Raw genomic sequence first — 20,713 nt, forward strand, 5'->3', positions numbered from 1 at the left:
TTGCATTTGCCTCCTGCCCATTGTCCAAGGACATATAAGGCCTTCTTCATTGGCTCTTGACATCTTGATTTTCTTTAGCTGCCCCAAGATACTAAAGGATTCACACATCTTGGGGTTTAAGTTGCTGTCTCATGTCCAGTGAAATTCTTTTTCTTTTTCTTTTTAAAACTTTTAATTTTTATTTATTTTTGAGAGAGAGAGAAAGACAGAGCATGAATGGGGGAGGAGCAGAGAGAGAGGGAGACACAGAATCCAAAGCAGGCTCCAGGCTCTGAGCTGTCAGCACAGAGCTCGACTTGGGGCTCAAATCCACAAACAGTGAGATTATGACCTGAGCCGAAGTTGGATGCCTAACTGACTGAGCCACCCAGGCGCCCCTCATGTCCAGTGAAATTCTGACATTAAAAGTATGTTGCCTGTGAAAAGAAAAGTTGAAAAAGAAATTAAGACAGTATGAATGGAAGTTGTCATCATCAGATGACTCATGTAGTTTTGAGGAAATGCGAGTCAAAGATCCTGTGTTTTTTAAACAGGAGGCAGGATCTGTGGTGGCCCAGGATTCCTGTGGGCCCAGAACATTCACCCAAGACTTCATAACTTGTTTTTGGACATGTCACTTCAGCTCTCTGAGCCTTGGGTTTTCTCATTTGCAAAATGGTATAAATAATAAATGTTTTCCTCAGAGGTGGATCTAATAGACAAATATTCACTACTTAATATTACTGTTAGCTTTGTGATGTGATGTTTCATTAAATTAGAATGTTAAGCTGTCTTTGATCTCATCTTCTTATTTAAGTCACAAAAGGATTCTAAGGTGCCTTTTGTTTCAGCAGAACAAGGTTAGATTATGCTCATTAAATATGAATGTTTAGAGCAGGGATTCTCAATTGAGGGTGATTCTTTCTCCCTGGGAGACATTTGGCAATGTGTGGAGATAGTTTTGGTTGTTAAGACTGGTTGTTAACACTACTGACTTCTAGTAGGTAGAGGCCAAGGATGTTGCTTAACATCCTACAATGCACAAGACAACCCCTAGGATGAAGAAGTTTAGCTTAAAAGGTTAATAGTGGACAAGTTGAGAAAGCCTGTTCCAGAGTATTTTAATATAACTGCTTTAGTAATTTCAACCCATTTTCTTTACGCCCAGCAACTGTTTACCAAACACAATGCTTTATTAACCAGAAACCCCATTCTTTAACCTTGCTGAATAATAAGTTTAATATATATTATTAAAGCTTAGACGTTAGGAATACCAACTTGATCACAAAGTTTGAAAAGTCCTAAAGTAAATGACTAAAAGAGCATGTAGGGTACTTTTTCCAGAACTCTAAAGAATCAGATGGCTTCCTGGGGCACCTGGGTGGCTCAGTTGGTTAAGCTTCCAACTTCAGCTCGTGTCATTATCTCTTGATATGTGGGTTCGAGCCCTGCGTTGGGCTCTGTGCTGACAGCTCAGAGCCTGGAGCCTGCTTCAGATTCTGTGTCTCCCTCTCTCTCTGCCCTTCCCCTGCTCACTCTGTCTTTCTCTCTCTCTCTCTCTCAAAAATAAATAAACATTAAAATAAAATTTAAAGAATCAGTTGGCTTTTTTCTGTCCAGGATGCCTGTGGCATGGTCTGATCTAGAGGGAATAGTGTTCACCAGGGTTATTTTTTTTTTAAAGCTTGATTTTATAAAACTTTAATTCAAGAAAAACATTTCTGAGAGTTCTGTATCATAGTAACTTATATCCTGTCATACAGGATATAGATATAGAATTAAATACAGATTTAGATATAGAATTTCTATCTATCTATCTATCTATCTATCTATCTAGGTGTATATAGAAATATCCATAGCTTGTGGTTTCAAGCTAATATAAATTAAAATCAAGTAATTGAAAATGTTTTCAATATGGAAATTATAAAAATGAAATAAATGGCAAAAACCTAATGGGAGCAATAGTTCATTACTTAGGGATTCTCATTAGATAATTTCAGGATCTAAGCAAAGACTGGATAGACTTCTTTTGTTGTATTTTATATTTAAATATCTCCCTACTTATATTCCAAGTCAAGTTTCTTGACCAAAAGGTCTTATGTAAGAAGGTATTTAGCTTTATAGCAAGCAAGAGCTTTCCACCTGCAGTTACCACGTTAAAGGAGTTGACATAACAACGCTGACATAATCTGCTGGTTCCCTTTTGAACAGTGTGCAATAATTCATGTCAACCCTGTATGAAGTCATACAGGTACTAAAAAATAGAACAATTAGGCACAGGTCAATGGAAGTATAGTGTTACGTTTTCCCCAACGAAAAATTAACCAATGAAACATAGCATATCAACTATGGTTGACTTGGTTTCAGGAAGATCACCTGTGAGAATTACCAGCACATCGTTGTCTTCATCTCATCCTCAGTCATTGACAAGAGTTTTGTAGGCCACCATGCTATTTGCTTTGTGGATCATGATAGCAAATGAATGAAGACGGACTTCCTCAGAATTGGTAATGAACTGTGGCCCCGACTCTTCTCATTTTTCAGGTACAACCATATCTTTGTACAAATCAGTTGATCGAATGAACAGGAAACTTCTGACAGCAGCAGGAATGTCACTGTGGCTGTGAGCCTTCTGATCACTGAACGGATTTCACCTTGGATAGCTTTTGGAGACTTTTCTCAGGTTGCCCTGTCATCTTTCTCTGATGGTCACACTTAATATCAATTGCCACTTTTCAAGGACCTTTCCACTTTCAATATTCGAGACGACCACCACCAGCTTCTGAACCGAACACTCGTATAACCGATATTTTAGTTGTCTCACCCCATTATTTAGGTCTTTTTAAAAATGTTTATTTACTTTTGAGAGAGAGAGACAGGGTGTGAGCAGGGGAGGGGCAGAGAGAGAGGGAGACACAGAATGTGAAGCAGCTCCAGGTTCCCAGCTGTCAGCCCAGAGCCCAACGCAGGGCTTGAATCCATGAACGTTGAGATCATGACCTGGGCCAAAGTCAGATGTTCAACCAACTGAGCCACCCAGAGGCCTTTAGGTATTTTATGAGTTCAGGGTCAGTGGCTACAAGCAAGGCGAGTCCATGTTTCTGCACCCTGGTAAAGGTTTCAGATGGTTATATAGCATGCTGATATAAAATGCTGTCGGTACCAAATGAGAAGAACATGGCCATGATTTCAGCACTTCTGGGAGAGCTGCGGTGCCAAGGCCAGGCCTACAGACTATGGCGTGAAGGAGTGGGCTCCACCCAGCAGACAGCGACAGCACGAACTCCCACAGCACTTCCCCACTCCTTGTTTCAAAAGTCTCAGTGGTTTTTTAATATTTATTTCTTTTTGTTATTATTTCCAGTCTCAGGACCCTAGTTTCATACAGAGCACCTGGTGTGGCACTGAGCACCTCAGGGGATACATAATTGTTCTGGAAGCAACAAGGAAATAGCATTTCCCTAAAACCAAGCTTGTCCTTAAATAGCCAACTCAGTCACCTGTTATTTTGACCTTCTTCATAAAAACCCATGGGTGTAATAATGAACTCTTCCTCAGTTTTTATCTCCCTCAGAATTCTCTTCTTTTTCTACATATAGGGCTGACAAGGTCTGTAGAAATCCATGGAAGGGTCGTTAAAAGGCCCTACATTCCAAGGGCTTACAAATGTTCAGGCTACTCTCTCCTGGCATTTGTTTAAAAAAAAAATGATGATGAAGATCCTGGGCTTTGAACTCAGAGAGTCACAGGCTTGATTGAGTTCAAGCACATACATCCATCCATCACCTTGGACAAGTCATTTACTCTGGGAGCCCCACTCAAAGATGAGGTTTATTATGAAAGTAAAAGCCTATGTGCTTAGAATAATAAATGCTAAAGGAATAGTAGCAGTGGGTATGATTATGAACATTTTTCAGAATCTGTCCCAGATTACCCTTTTCTGTCCTTTCATGGTGTGCACTGTTTAGGACACTGGGCCACCTGCTGACCACTGAACACTCATGCTCTGTTAGTTTGTTCATCCTACTCTTCTCCATGGAACACTCACGGAGCACTTACTTGTCTGCCTGTCAAGCACTGAGCCACCCTCCAAGACTTAGTTTACAGCATGTGTCCTGAGAAACCTTCCCTGAACTGCCCACTCACAACCCAACCCCTTTGTGCCCCATGGCACTTGGGACTTTGTTTACATAGCCCTAAAAGGGCTTGCAAAGTTGTCTAATGCTCTAGGTGTGTGTCTGTGAGCTCTATGAGGGCCCACATACCAGCCAGGCCCACGGACGCTCTGCGAGTATCCCCAGAAAGAATGGATTGAATTTTGTTTTGGTTTGAGCAGGCAGAACATTCAAGAAGGAATGGACTATAATTTCATAAAGGCCCTTCTTGCAAGACCCCAAAGACAGAGAAGGGAAACTACTTGACAGTGGAGGCCTTCCTGTTTTTGCTAGAGAAAATGACAGAATGGGACGCAAGAGGGGAAGAGGGTATTTCCAGGGAAGTTTTCAAAAATCTTTCTCTTCCTTAGATCATGGTTGCTTTCCTAGACTACGTAAATGTTCACAAAGTACCCACCCTAGCCAGAAACTGTGAAAGGTGCTGGTCACACTGAGAAACAAGATAGTGTAGATTCCTTGTCATTCATAATCCTAGTTATTTGTCTTTTCTTACACACAGATCTATTGTGTCCTCCTGGGATCTGGTCTCCTTGAAGGCATATTTCTCCAGATTTATGTAAACCAAATGCAACGTGACTAAATCTTTCTTTGGTCTCTGAAGCCTACAGCCATCTCTGGGTGGCATTGGCCCAAAGGATCAACTATTTGGAATTTGTCATGTCACCAGGTATTGGGATTATTATAGTTTGACAGATGTTAATTTGTCCACATGATTCTCCTCCAAACTACAAGCAAAATAAGAAATAATTATGTTATCTTTGGAAACCATCAAAGCTTTAGGGCTAATGCAAACATTGAAATGATTGTAGAAGCCTTGTTTTTATTATCCGGTGGCTACTTGTTTGCAGCTTGACATCTCTGGTTTGTGTTCTTTAGTGATTAGGGCTCATTGTGTTTATGATACATATTCACTCACGTTTTTCAAAATGGATGTGTGCATGATTTGGACAGGATTTAGTTTCCTTTTTCCTTCCAGGTGAGCTTAAAAATCTGGAGGGGGGGACCCCACAGCAAAACAGGAGCATTAGATGCCTGCCCCTCCCCCCCCCCGCCTTATCCATTTCTAACTAATGCTTTTCATCTCAGAGAGTACATGAATATGGAAGTGTAAGCGCGGGTTATTGTGAACCCGAACAAAGGGTACTGCTGTAGATTTCAATGCGTTTGGACCATAATGTGCTACTTTCTTGATAATGGGCTCTTGGCATTGAAATGAAAAGCAAACATATCATTAAGGAGGCGCTCCATAAAAACTGTCTGTCATATATCTTAAGCTTCATTAGTTTAGATTAATGACTTACTCGATATACATGACAATAGGTGAAGCAAATCTTTGTTTATTTATTGACAATTAAATGTGGCGGTGACATGCATAAACAGGCTTCCCTCTGATTAGTTCCATGTTTTAAAGTAACTTTGTGTTATAAAACTTGTTAACTACAGTATCATTTTATTGAGCTCTGCAGGGTGAATGATGTGATCTACATTGAAAGACATCAATATTGCTGCCATTTCTGGCAGCCACTGTCGCATTGTGCTCCCAGATTGGAGTTGATATCTCATTGTACAAATTCAGGGACCCAGAAAATGTCCAGTTATTGAGCCTCTGCCCTGCGAGGACAATGTTCTATTCATGGAATCTGGGTGCAAGGTCACAGGCTGAAACCTGAATGAGGGATAAGATTCAAATTCGCTTCACGGTTTTGCTGAGGACCTCCCTGAAATTCAGTTTGGAAAGCATGGAGCGTTTCGCAGAGTATTCTACTTCAGAGTGATGCCTCCTAATGCCATGCAAACGAGTGTATAAATAAATACAGCACATTCTAATTAGGAGGCTGCTCTGGACAGAGCAAGCTTACCTTTTAAAAAGCTGCTGATGTGTCTGTATTACGTGGATCCTGTTGACACAAGAAAGCTTCCAAGAATACCTCTCCCAGATGTACCATTTGAGGAGAAACTGGGAAGGCAGGGGAGAGGGAAGAGGAGGAAAGGGGAGAAGGGCAATGTGGCATAAAATGTATCTGCTCGCTAGTCTCTCTGAAATATTTGTGGTTTGCCTTTCCATGAATTCCAAAGTTGGAGGCTGTCAGGGATAATCAGCCCTTCCCATCACAGACACCCTGTGGTTCTCCTTAATAGCTCCCTTTTATGTGCCATCAACCCTCCAAAATATATTTAGAAAAGACTTATTTAGAAGGAGGCATAAAATAAAATCCATGTTGCGGTTGAGTATTACAAATGATTTCTGGGCTCCATTCTGTGCTATTAGGTTCTCTGTAGAATTTTCATACAGAGTAAAAAATAAACTCTCAGCCAGCTTGAAAGAGAACTCGTTTGACAAAAGAAACCAGCTTATTGTACACAGCTAGTCACAACGTCGAGTGAGGGCGTATCTCCCTGAGCACTGGAGTCCAATGACGCATCTTCGCTTTACTGGGGAAATATTGGCCCCAAACGATGCACCTAGTGATCTTTCCTATAGAACGTCCTGAGCAGAATCTGAATGCAAAGGAAAGGATGGTGCTAATCTAAGTATTATTTGCTTGTATCAATTTAGCTCATGCACAGACCTTGTCTTAAGATGACTTTGCAATCATTTTGTTCTGTTACTGTTTCTTGTGTTTGTTATGTAAGATCGATCCCTATGGTAGCAGAGTAGCCAAACTCTGCTCCTTGAATTACACTTTTCCCTTTCTTCTCATTAAATAAGCCATTCTCCCGTTCCTCCCCCAGCACCCCCATCTTTGGTGCAGGTCATCAACTGTCACCTCTTGGCCTGGGAAGAGTGGGCTGGGACAGGGTCTTCAGATGGCCTCATGGTGGGAGTAATAAAAACTTGCCCTTATTTCTTGTCTGTCTTCTACAGAGTTTGTCCTCTGGGATAGTGCTGACCCCTCCCAGAGGGGCAAGGCCAGTGTGCTGAGGCCGGGTCTGAGGACCTCCCGTAGGGGCCATGAATGAACATGGGCACTGGGGATTAAAAACTAAACTTTGCCTAAGTCCTGGATGCTGACTCTTTCATCTTCCCACATTTGAAGACTTGAAAGTCCTGCTGAAATGCTGATAGGGTGAGTTTTGGATTTCTCCAGACTCCCATGCTAACCGTTCCCATTGGGTCCTTCTGGAAGCTTCTCACATGATCATCCCTGTCATCAGTTAGCAGTGAAGAGTTCCTGGGTGACCAGCTCCTTGTTCCTTTTTGTGGCAGGTCACATCCTTAGGTCACATCCTTTCGGGGCACCTGGGTGGCTTAGTCGGTTAAGCATCCGACTTTCGCTTAGGTCATGATCTCGCAGTTTGTGAGTTCGAGCCCCGCATCGGGCTCTGGGCTGACTGCCAGCTCAGAGCCTGGAGCCTGTTTCAGTCTGTGACTCCCTTTCTCTCTGACCCTCCCCTGCTCACGCTGTCTCTCTCTCTTCTCTCCTAGAAATAAATAAAACATTAAAAAAATTTTTTTTGAAAAGACCCCTTTCTAGTATAGAAAAGTCTGTTTATATTTGGAATGAGAAAAATAGACAGACAGAATTTTCCTAAGAAAGGTGTGCATGATCACTGAAAGCTTCCAGCGTTCCTTTCTTTATCTGCACGTGGAAACTTTCTCTTCTTTGTGAATTTTGGAGAAATGTTTTGAATTTCTGTCTTGATATTGTTTCGTTATCTTTTATGAAGAAATAACGGTCTTCAAAGAGGTATCTGTGGTTTATATCTGTGGTTCATGTTTATGAACTAGGTTCTTTTTTAATAACTGGGAGCTGCTGTTAGATTGTAATATACATCTGAAATGATGTAAGAAAACTGGTCAAAAGATAAATCGACTAAGGCGTGTTTTATTATTGGACAATGGTGCTGAAGCTGACACACAATTATGTAAAAGAAATCGGTGATAAGGTTTTGTATTTGATCAGTAACAGCTGAGCTCTCACAAACTAAGATCCTTACCAGACCACAAAATTCAATGTAAAACAACTACACCTTTGGAGATAATGAACATACTTTTTCCCCCAAAACAAGCAAACGAACATGCTAAGCTTTCCTAATGCCAGATTAAACCGAAGCTGTAAACATTTTTTTCCTATGAGGAGAAAATTATTGTATTTGTTCTCATCCCACAAACCCTGCCTCATTAGGCTTGATTTACCTATTAGAAGGGGAGAGTCACATGCTAGCCAGGATCTCCTGAAACACTAATTCTTTCCCCAAAATGCTTTGCTTATTTTATTTTGCTCTCCTTTGTTCACCAGACTCGGCCTTTCTTTCAAAATTGCACCCTCTTTTCTCTGTTGCAGCGTTCTGAGGCTTCGAATACAAATGATCATTTACAAATTGAAGGTTAACACAGAAATGCATTGTACTTGTGATTTGATGAGTAAAAACAAATCTCAAAATAAGAACAAATAGCGGTATTATCCCATGGGAAAGAGCCTTGTGTATTGATCTATTATTTCCCAGCTTGAAATGTGCCACTATTGTAGTTCCACTTGATTATGAGGCTTTTTTTATCACTTCCTCCGGTTGATTCAACTTGAGTGCTTCTGACATTTGCAAAGTTCCTCACATATTCTGCTGAGCAGCAGGGGAAACCTTGTTAATGAAGAAATAACAAGCTGAAGATTTGAATAAATATTTAGCTGATTGAAAGGAGGTATACAGTTAATTTTTTTTTTAATGCTGACAACTTAGGAAACTCACCAGCACTGCTTTGCTTGTGTTAGCTAAAAAGGGGTCTAGTAGAGTTTTTTACTGCACCACAGGGCACTTTCATTTCCTGATTCTATTATAAACTAAGTGGCCACCTGAACCTGCCAATGAACTTGTTCTATTGTGTTTTTCTATTTTTAATCCTGAAAGAGTAAACACATTTCTCATCAGATGTGTTACAGCATACTATACCCTGGAGAGATTTATGAAGGTGCCATTGGGTGATTACAGAGCCATTCATTTATAAATAAGTGTCCATTCTGAGAGGAAACTATAAATGAGAGCAGCATTTTCATCCTTCCACAAATCTGTATAAAAGTGTATAGGGTTTTTGTTTGTTTTTTTTTTTTTTAAATACTTGCTACAGTGGCATGGAAACAGTCTGGGTTTTATACCTTTTTAGGTTGTGTTTTCAGTCCTAACGTATGATTAAAGTTCTGGTCTTATAAGCAAGGTGGTGTTTTATGAGACTCATGGCAGCAGCTGTAAGAAGGAGCGAAAAGGTCCAACAGGCTTCGGGGATTAATTTCAAGAGCCCTGTGAGCATGGCTGAGCTGTTTAAGGAATAGTTGCTGGTGGACATCGGCACCAACGGGAAGTCCTGTTTTGTCCCATAGCATCTGGTTCTGCCCTCTGAAAGAAGGCTTCCTGTGTATTTTTCTAAGACATGTACCCATGCTTTCAGAGCATTCTTGGCATACATGATTTGGTATCTGGATCTGAGAATATCTGAAGCTATCTTCCAAAGAACGTTTCACGTACCAGAATCCTTGAAAAAGACTCTTCTTTGAACAAATGTATTGGGTGAAGGTGAGGAAGAACCAAATGCATTTGGGCATGAATGTTACTTAGAAAATGTTTCCATGTGTGACATAATGCCTAGAATCACGACTCTTGAGGTTGGAAGGTAGTCTAAGCACTCCCAAAAGATGACCACGTGCCCTCTAAAAACATCCCGGAGAAGTCTAGAATTAAATGATTAATCCCAGGCACAAGGGGGCAGACATCTGTTTCTCAAAGAAGCCTTCACAGCCTTTGCACCGACGTTGTGGGAAAGTTTTCTATATTGAGCCCAAATTTGCTTCTCGCTTTTACCAAGAGCCTAGTGCTGTCGTTTGGGCCAGACAGAACAGGTATCTTCTTACTTTGCTCATTCCACTATTAATTCTTGAAAGTAGCAGTGATGGCCCCCTTTTATATACTAAATACCTGTTAGTCCCTCTGGATCCATGTTTCTAACTTCACCTACATAAGATTCATTGGGGAGAATTAAAATGCAGGTGGTTTCTCCAGAGCATTCAATTCAGTAGGTCTGTGTTACTAATAGAGAAAAGATTTCTCTACTAAGTAGAGAAATCACCCACACAGGAAATAGAGATGTTGTCATTATAATAATGTCTACAGAGCACTTACTATGTACTCAGTATTTACTCCCTTTATCAAAAGAGCTTAAGGGGAAATAATTTTAGAAAACAAATAAAAGAAGAATTTCTCTACTTGAAGGGAGTTGGCAGTCTTGAGTTCTACACGACCCATTCTCGACCCTGTGCTTCTTGGTTAGCTCTGAGAACTGCTGGCATTTCTCAGAGTACTTCATCAACATTATTGATCAATGCTAACTGAACATGTTGAATTTGAGGTGATGGCAAACTATTCAAATGTTAGACGTTCCACTGTGAGTTGTAAGCACAAGAATTGGGAGCTGAAAATGGCCAATGTGGTTCCATATTGCAGAGCCACTTACTGGCTCTTCATGAATGGAACATACCTTCAACAAATGCTCAACTAAATACATTTCTTGAGAAAGACTTGAGTAGCTATGTTTTGGGAACTGGAAATTTAATATTGACACATGAGATATTTAATATTTAAAAAGACCAAGCTTTTTTACATATGACAGGGTTAGTGAGTTGATGATATCTCCATCCTCACCTAATGAATCCCTTAATCCCAGGCTGTAATATAATGAAGAATATTTTGCCATGGGAGGAGGAATAATCATCATGGAAAAATTGCATTCCCTTGATGAAAGCTGAATTTTGGGGATTTGGCCTACAGGTTTCATAGAAGGAAATGCTATCTATAAAAGTCACATACTCCATTTCGCAGACTATGGGCTTGTTATCTTAATGCACAAACAAAAACACAGACTCTTACTGAAGAGTTTCAGTAAATCCCCCTTTGCCATTTTGTTTTGAATTCACTGAAAGGTCAAGAATAACAGCAGCAGGTATCAGTTACATATGTAGAGGGTGTAAATTTCATGTGTAAATGAATTTCACAGACTGCCTTAGAGGATGCAAAGCCTTGCTATTTTAGTTGTAATCTTGGTTCTGGAAAGCAAATTTGCAATTATTGATGGATACTGTCCTTAGGTTCAATCATCGGCAGATGTTAACTAAACTACAAAAGCATCATTTGGCTATGGCAACCTGTTAGCCACGGGGATTATCAGCTTAAAAATGGAAGTGTGCTCATTACTGAATCAACATCATGTGTCAATAGCACTTTCTGGGTCATGCATAATAAATATGAATATTATCTTGGACAAAAAATATACGCTTTACACAGTATGTAATGTTGAGAAAAAATTTCTGACTTTCATTCTTAAATCCTGTTCATCATCTTTGCTAGTGAAAGTAATGTTACATCAGTGTGTTTTTAGTCCTGGGAAGAGGCAATGTTGCTGTAATTCAACAGAACTGAGTCAGTTCTTAAAATAGAGATGTTTGTGGAACAGAGAAGAACAATTCATCAACCTTAATGGAAGTATCTAGTGAGAATATCCAGTGCCCCTTGTTCCAAATTTGTGTTCATAAAACAACCTCTGCTTTTATAATTTGTTTTCCTGGGGAGATTGATCTATCAAGATTGGGTTTGCAAATAGTCTCCATTTGTAAATCAGGTACGTCTGTCTTTGTAAACTATTGAATTTATAGCTGGTAGATGAGGCTGTTGTTTATAAGTTTACTTAGCCTTAGTCTTTCCTTTTAGCTTGATCAATAATCGGTGCCCTTAAAAAGTTGAATTTGGAGCTCTGTGATTCTAAGGCTAGAGCCTGGAATTGTGCCCTTCTACTGAAGTGTAAAGACCAGAAGGCCTATCTTTCTGGCATTTTAAAAGCTTCTCAGCACCGTTTGTCTTATCTGTGATTACTGAAATAAGAAGGTATCTACTTATGACATTTCTTTTTTAATTTTAATTTGAGAGAGAGAGAGTGTGTGTGAAGTGGGGAGAGACGCAGAGGGAGAGTAAGAGGCTCTACGTTGACGTGGGGCTCTATCCCATGGCCTTGGGATCATGACCTGAGCCTAAATCAAGAGTTGAATGCTCAACTGACTGAGCCACGCAGATGCTCCTGTTTATGACATTTCTAACGCAAATCAGATCGAAGAGTTTTCTGATTCTTTGTTCCTTCTGAGTTGTAAATCCATTTACGGATCTATGGTAGACTGCCCCATTGCTGACCCTGCATCCTGATGTTTATGCCCACATGTGATCTCTCTAACACTGACCATGGGCTTGGCCACTTGACTTGTTTTGGCTAATAGAACATTAGCAAGTGAGGGGCGCCTGAGTGGCTTAGTCGGTTAAGTGTCCGACTTTCGCTTAGGTCATGATCTCGCGGTTCGTGGGTTCGAGCCCCGCATCGGGCTCTGTGCTGACTGCCAGCTCAGAGCCTGGAGCCTATTTCAGTCTGTGACTCCCTCTCTCTCTGACCCTCCCCTGCTCACGCTGTCTCTCTCTCTCTCTCTCTCTCCCAGGGGGAAAAAAAAAAAAGAACATTAGCAAGTGAGATACAAGCAGAACTTTTATAATCATTTGCACAATGAGTCTTGTTTGCTTGGAAAGTTATGTTTTGGAAGCCAGTTGCCATGGTGTAGGGAAACCTGTGCTAGATTGGAATGGTGATAGCCAAGTAGAAATAGGCAGAGGCCTTAGAGAATGAAAAGACATCTTAGAAGTTCCAGCCCCAGCCATGGTCCCAGCTGCAAGTGCTCCGTGAAAGACCTTAGCTCCATCCTGTGAAGCAGGTGAAAAACCCAGAAGAACAGACAGCTGAATGTACAGAATTCTGATAAATAATCATTATCCCTTTAAACCAGTAAGTTTTGTTGAGTGGTTTGTTGCACAGCAGTAGCTAAAGAAACAGGATTCTTTTCTCTTAGCTACAGATCCTTTTGTCTTAAATAGATCAATATTAAATATTCCAAGGAAAGATTTCAGGGGAGAGTTTACTGAGTAGTACTTATCCAAAGTCCCTTAAACCCATTTTTCAAACCTCTTTCCATACTAGAATGGTATTATAGTGCCATCTGGTGGCAAAGACTGACTGTTCTGGATGTTTTATGGAATCTGGTGAGTTTAGCCAGTTAAAATATGAAAATGCACACAGAAGCACAGAGAACTCAGGGAACCAAAGAGAACAGGGAAAAACATTTTGTGAGATGAACGTGCTGGAAATGACCTGTGTGCACACCCAGTGCAGGAATGCTGTGGCCAGCTAGTGGCCCTTCGTTCCTAATCTCTCCAGAACTGCTGTGGACTGGAGGCAAATATGGTACCAGGGCAAGCAGGTTCCCTTTCACCACTTTTCTGCTGAGCCAGGAGAGAGAAGGGTGATGAGCAGAGGTGAAAATGTACTTCATGCTTCTTTCTTCGTCACATGCGAGTATGAAGTGAAATGTCCCTCAGCACTCTCAGGGATTTGCTAAACGTTTTTGATGTGGGCAGAGACTGCCCCGAATGGGGTGGAAAGTGGGTAGGCAGTGGAAAATGAGAGAGTGTTCAGGTGCTGACTTCCTTTGATATTACCATGCCTACTTTGCAGTCACCAGCAAGAAGCCATGCTATCAGGAAGCAAAGCAAAGAAACGCTGCCGCTGAATGACTCAGCAAGCATGGCCACCGGGCTTAGCCCTCCTTACCCGCCATGGGCTCTCTTCCCTTGTGACTGAGCTAGGCTAGGTGTGGGTTTAGGGCTCTGTCTGCCCGGCCTTTCTTTTCAAGGGAGATAGAAGGGACAACTCAAATATTTCTGGAACTTGAAAACATATACTGTGTAAGAACCACAATGTCTTTCGGGAGTTAAATTTTTGTCAAAGAAAAACAATAATTATGTTTTTGTTGTGAATTCCCCACCAGGATACATCAGCACAACACCTATTCTAATAAGTAGTGGGTGTTTGTTTGTGCTCATGCTAATTCTAGAAAAGAAAAAAAAAACACTTTCTTCCAAGTAAAATGATTTTATCTGAACTCACCGTGTTGAAGGAAACATAGTGCTTATATTATCTTTTCAAGTTGAAGTAAATTTCTCTTAACATAATATATATTACAATAATAGCATCTAGTTAAGATTTCATTATGACATTTCAGTTCACTATAATACACAATCCTTGCCATGTTTTTATAAAACATTACTTGGTATGAAATATTCACATTAACTACAATTGCTGAAATGACTGATGTTTAAATCTAGCGACAGTTTCCATCATTATTAAACTTCATTATAAAATAAAGTATGTGGGTGGAATTGTGGCTTGATGCTTTTGTAATTTGCTCTCTACCTTTTTCAATGTACTTTTCAGTTACATCAACTGAATCATTTCATCTTATAGAGGTAAAGATGAAGGAAAAGAACAAAAACATGGCCATTAACGGAAGCAGTGCAAATGCGCATAGTTAATGGAAACCATTTTGACATTTTGTATTTGATTCCATGGTGTACCTACTCAAACAATTTCAATGGCATATTAGAACAAAATGCTACATTGTGCTCTTCACTAAGAATGCAAGTAATAGACTTCAAAAATTACCTTTTCACTGAAAGTATTATCTGCTGGAAATGAAGAAATGTTTTACATTATGAGAGGCTAATAGCAGAGAGAGGAAGCGGTGGGCTGACATGGTAACTCAGGCAGGGGAGGGATTTGACTCTTTACTCTCCAAAATGCAGTCTTTCATTTGATGAAGTACAACAAACATAATCTTCATTTCGTGGGTTCTGATTTTTTACATCTGTTGACTGTATTTGTCACTAATCCAAGCAAAGGCTTGTGCAGGTTACAACAGAGCCCACCTCTGTTACTTGCTCAAGCACAATCACTGCTTTGGAATATGTTGACTCTGAGTCTGAGACACAAACTTGCTTTGTAAAAATAAATAGAAAGTTTAAAATTATCTGGCCGTAGGAAAAATAGCTACTCGGCCTCCCATTGTGCATACTAATAGGCAGCTTATTTATTGGGAACAAATATAGGTCGTATGGATTTTATTAAAGACGTGATTTATTAGGACTATTTTGCTGTAGGACAGAGTGAAGGTGCCTATGCACTGAGGGAGTAGTCCCGATTGTGGGAAGTGTATACACACTCTATATCTTTCATGAAAGTACTTTCACATAGGAATAGCTTATCTGATTTCCATAGCAACTTTGTGAAACAAGCATTATTTCCATTTTTCTCATGTGAAAACAGACTTGGAGAAAATAGGTGGTTTGCTCAAGTTCACACGACAAATAAGAGACCTAACCAGGAAATGAACTTTCCTCTTGAATCTGAGGAAAACATGGAGGTGGGGGCGGGGTGGGGGGAATGGGGAAATAAATCAGTGCTACAAGACCAGGTGTAAGATGACTTTTAGTTGGGGCTGGGGAGGTTTTAACTCTGCATGTTGATACCGATTTGAGGATAGAAGGAAGACTGGTTGAACAGATGTCAGTGATAAACCCTGAAGACGGTTTTGTTTTCAGCAATATAAATAGTATCAGTTGACAAGATAGTAAGTGACTTGATATCTGACAGTAGGTTCCAGCAGAAAGAAATAAAAGTCTGGCTTCCTGATTCCCTGCCCCCTACTCTGCAGCTAACTGCACCCATATGATAACACACACTGTCCATCGTTGGCAAAAGCCCAACACTGACCTCAGTGAATCTCTGCCCTGGTGCCTTGGCAATTTGATGGAAAAGGAGGGCAGAATCTAGGTCAGAGCTGCAGGGAAACCCAAAGACCCACTTCTGTAAAAGATATGCTTTGAGGAGAGAAGGCAAAAGAGAGGAAACCTGTTACAACATCCTTTTCACCACCTTATGTTCTCTTCGTATATTTTTGCAAGGCAGCTTGCAAACGAAGCTTCTAGCTCTTGGTCCACTGCAGGCACCAGATGAACTCCAACAACTTGGAATGTCTCATGGTCCCGTGGCTCAAGGTAGGGCCTTCGATGAAACTTTACCCCCCTCGTTGCTTGTCCAGTAGTTATGGATGAGATGGAAGCCTTTCCTTCTGTAGGGACTGATAAGAGTCCCGGATACCCAAAATACCAATTTCTGTGTTATCTCAGAGAGGAAAAATACTAAATGTCTACAAATACTCAAGTTGCTAAGAAACATATCAATATGAAAATAAAAATCAGTCAATTCACTGGTTTTGCTGGTCTTAAACGTAAACTGATGAAGTAATAGTGTTAGCTTCCTTGCAATTCTAAATCTTATTGTCCTGGCCAATTCCCAAGACGATTGAAGCATTTGTGTGTGTTTGTTTTGGGGGAAGAGATGTACAGCGTGAAAACTTTTTCTTTAAAACTAGCTTCTTCTTTAGTATGGAAAACTTATTCTTCTAGAGAAGTCGTCAGGCCACTTCATGTTGGAATAGGGCATATGATTATAGGCATGACTGTGCTGAGTACACAGCCCCCAGAGACAGTCCTTTCTTAAGTACCACCGTTTGAGATGAAATATATCAACTAGTGCATTTCTCATGGTTTAGAAGGCATAGCGTTATTTCCTCAGCTGTAATTCATCTTTGCAGACTCCATTTTTAATTTTTTAATGCTTATTTATTATCAAGAGATAGAGAGAGACAGAGCATGAGCAAGGAAGAGGCAGAGAGAGAGGAAGACACAGAATCTGAAGCAGGCTCCAGGCTCTGAGCTGTCAGCACAGAGCCCAACGCGGGGCTCGAACCCACGAACCGTGAGATCAGGACTTGAGTCAAAGTCGGATGCTTAACTGACTGAGCCACCCAGTCATTTATAAAGTGGGCATTTCTTCAGTTCTGAAGTAAAGCTCACATCTCGGGAGAGGGTGGGCTCTAGTTTCTCTATGAAGGGGAATTGCGACATTTTCTGGTTGGAGAATTGCTAAAGACCCATTTCCACGGAAGAGCATCTGCTCTCAGCTGAATTGCTAGTGCTCTGGGCAAGCAGGGGACTCATCATTAGCCATTTGGCTGTGTGGTTTGTCACAGAGGAATTGTGGGATGTGGGGACTAGACCAGGGCAGCGCGGTGGTTCTGGCCAGGGAGGGCCGACACGGCAAATTACAAAGGACCAGCATTGTGGGAGCTGTCGCGTGGGTATGTTGGGGATGGGGAATGGGAAGTCGGCTCCCGGTGGTCTTCAGGAGCTCGGTCCCAAGCACATTAGATAGCAGACAAGGAGGCACTGACACGGTAAGGGGTTGGGGCTTTTGGAATGCTCGGGAGCTCAGCTCTTACTGGCTCACCGTCAGAAAAATACTGTCTCAGGCCCCGGTGGGGTTGGACTGATGGACTTTCTCAGACTGACAGACTATGGGTAGTCAACAGAGTTGATCCTTTTACAAAATGTGAACCATGGAAACATGCAAGGCTGGCTGATAAGCTCCTATACTTACACATTAAAGGTGAGTCGATTGATTGGGGTGGATTTGGGGCAGGATGTTTGACTCGATGGGCACTGCTTATAAGGACAATCACAAGGTTTTTAGAGAGTTCTCTTTTGGAACCATTCAGGTGCTAGACCAACTCAGATGCCTGGACCTCAGGTCCCTCAAGTGCAGGGAACAAGTTTTGCTGATTCCTGGGAGGAGAGGGCACACACAGCCTGCCTGATGCCAGGTAAACAGATGCATAGGCAGAGACAAGTGACCTATTTAAGCATATGCTTCTTTGTGGAAGCTGACAGTAATAATTCTCATGATAGTTATTCGATAAACATATACACACATCTTGGTTTTTCACATTAAGATCTTTATGCAAAGAATGTGTACCATGGTGCCTCTGCAATGTACATTTGGACCATGACCTATTAAGAAACTCAAGTGTTTTCTAAAATGAGAAAAGGCACTTTTTTTCTTAAGAGAAACGAGAAAAAGATACACTCTAGAAAAATCTGCCATTGAATTTCAGAGATTTCTGTCTAAAACTGTATAGTTTTCATCAAACAGTAGTTTATAGTATAAACTGTTGTTACTTAAACCAATAAGCCATATCTCAAGCTCTAGGCATATGTATTGGAAACTACATACAATGAAGAAACCACTGTAAAAAGGATGATCACGTGATGCATGAGGAAAGGCAGACAATGATGCCAGGTGGTGCCTTGGAGCATAATAACGAGAACAGTATGTCAAAGCACAGCAATCAATACCAAAGAAAAATCAACACATATTCAACATCGTCCTTACAGTGTTAAGCTGATTATCTACTTCAAGTAATTGAGGCAGTGAGATGAATGTGTTCGGCAGCCTTTCTTTTTCTGTTTTAGAATGCAGAGCTAGGTATAAAGGTTAACTGGTGTCTTACATTGTTCATCATTCCACCTCAGTCATAGATTTCCAAGGAGAGAGATACCTTCTCCAAAGAGAGACTGAGTAAAGCCCACATAGTTTCTATCATTTTAAACCATACTATCAATGTAAAGCAATGTGAAAAGAGTAATTTATGATGTTTTCAATTGCATACACATTTACATAAATACATGTACACAAGCATGAAGCATCGAGACAGGCTTCTATACATACACTAACACACACCATTTCTATCACTTGAAGACTTTAGGTGCATGAACGTTCAATGCGTGAAACTTTTTTTTTTTTTTTTTTTTAATTTCTAGGAGAGAGAGAGACAGCATGAGTAGGGGAGGGTCAGAGAGAGAGGGAGTCACAGACTGAAACAGGCTCCAGGCTCTGAGCTGGCAGTCAACACAGAGCCCGACGCGGGGCTCGAACCCACGAACCGCGAGATCATGACCTAAGCGAAAGTCAGACACTTAACCGACTAAGCCACCCAGGCGCCCCAATGTGTGAAACTTCAAACAGACCCTTTTAGAACAGACTCTCCTGTTTTATCTCTCCGCCTCTAAAGAGGAAGTGCAGCCATGAACGGGAGACTTGAACTCTACTCACTGAACTTAAAAATGGGCTTGGATCACCCCCCACTGTGGAGCTTTTTTAGGTCTCCATGGGGAATTAGAGAGTGCCTGTTCCCCCATAACCCTTCAGGACAATATCATCATCTTCACTGGTGAATCATTCTTTTACTTCATCACTTTATTTCATCCTTATTAAAGCTTAAAATCTCTAATGTGTTAGGTTACAAGCTTTGTTCTTTTCTACCTTCTGGGGAAGTTCCTTTCATGAAAGAATATCGTGATAACATGGTTGTCTCAACTTCCTGTTCACAAATCTAAAGTTCTCAGTTCCTTTAACGTTTTGTAGATAATCCCTTAGAATCCTTCTAATTCAAGATTTTAATCTGAATCTTCTGTAAATCTACATATGTATCTTAAGTCTCCATACATTAGCATTCTATTCCTTCTTTAAGGGCCAAGTTCAGTTATACCTCCTCAATAGACCATTACCCCAAGAATGACCAATATCTCATTCTTTTAACTCCTCATAAGAATTCATCTTTAGCACATGTCAAGCACAGTGTGGAGGTTAATAGCATAGCCTCCATAGTCAACAGACCTCAGTATGACTCCTGGTTTTGTCATTCCCTTTGGACAAGTTGACCAACACATCTGAGCTGCATTTCCTCCCTTTGTGCAGATGAAGCATTTAATAAAAATTAGCTTTCATTATCTCATTTCTATTTTACATAGATTTCCTTAGGTATAAATGCTTTATACAGTGGGGATCTACAAGCAGATCCCCAAATGTGTATGTTATGGGATCAGACACACAACCAGGCTTGTTTAGAGGGATGTGGGATCAACAACGCAAGCATCAAGTTTTACAAGGATTCTAGGGGATTCAAGGGAAGGAATATACACCTATGGGTGGTGAAAGTCAAGGAGGCAATTTTTAAGTATGCTTTTTCTCAAATGATCCTTCAGTCCAGATCCCCAAGGTTTCTACCTAAGACGTGGGATAAATGAGTTCCATTTAAGAGCTTATAAAAATAATAGGAGTGTGTCAAGAAAATACCTAAAATATACTGAAGGCAAATGTCAACATGATTTGGTGCCCCAGGCTGCAGACTGTGATGTTATTGGGCTGAGAATATTTTTCCATCTATTTTAGTAAAGTGACTATTGAAGCATTCACAGCACAATAGAGCAAAGAAAACTCTCACTGGTGGATAGTTGGCCACGAGAAGAGGGGAAAGCCACAGTTATCTCTGGGGTCCAAAGACCTTGGAGGCTGGATCATACTTCTTATGCTGTGGTGTCTGTAAACAGTAGAGAATTGAATGAAACTCATAGGGTATGTATGAAAATTAAACCACACCGTATCCAGGAGAACTAGATATTCCAGCACGCCTTTGATACCTTGGCAGAAGCTGAGGATTTTCTTAATTTTCTTAATTTCTTAATTAGGTGAGCTTAAGATAGAATGAGATTGCTATGTTCTGCAGAAGGATGTTCATCCAGAAAAGGACAACATCATGTTTACTTTATTAAGCATACTTTCACTGCAGGGGGTACATCTTTATTAAGAAGTCTGGATTGTGATAACAGACCAGCAGAGGAAATGGATCAGGGGCTGAACACTGAAAGCATGAAGATTAAGTTAATCTAAAAGAATACTGGATTCAGCATATTAGAACTCTATCGGTTGTCCGGAGAAAAATCACCCTTGTTCAATCAGACTTGAAGGA

The 20,713-nt window shown here is 40.7% G+C and overlaps 1 pseudogene; it reads right to left on the minus strand.

Moving 5' to 3' along the window:
* Positions 1-2,395: 2,395 nt before the first annotated feature.
* LOC120243099 lies at positions 2,396-17,019 on the minus strand (annotated as a pseudogene).
* Between the last annotated feature and the right edge of the window lie 3,694 nt (positions 17,020-20,713).

Source organism: Hyaena hyaena, unplaced genomic scaffold (genome assembly GCF_003009895.1).
Source record: "Hyaena hyaena isolate Hyena2069 unplaced genomic scaffold, ASM300989v1 scaffold_327, whole genome shotgun sequence".
Classification (NCBI taxonomy): domain Eukaryota; kingdom Metazoa; phylum Chordata; class Mammalia; order Carnivora; family Hyaenidae; genus Hyaena; species Hyaena hyaena.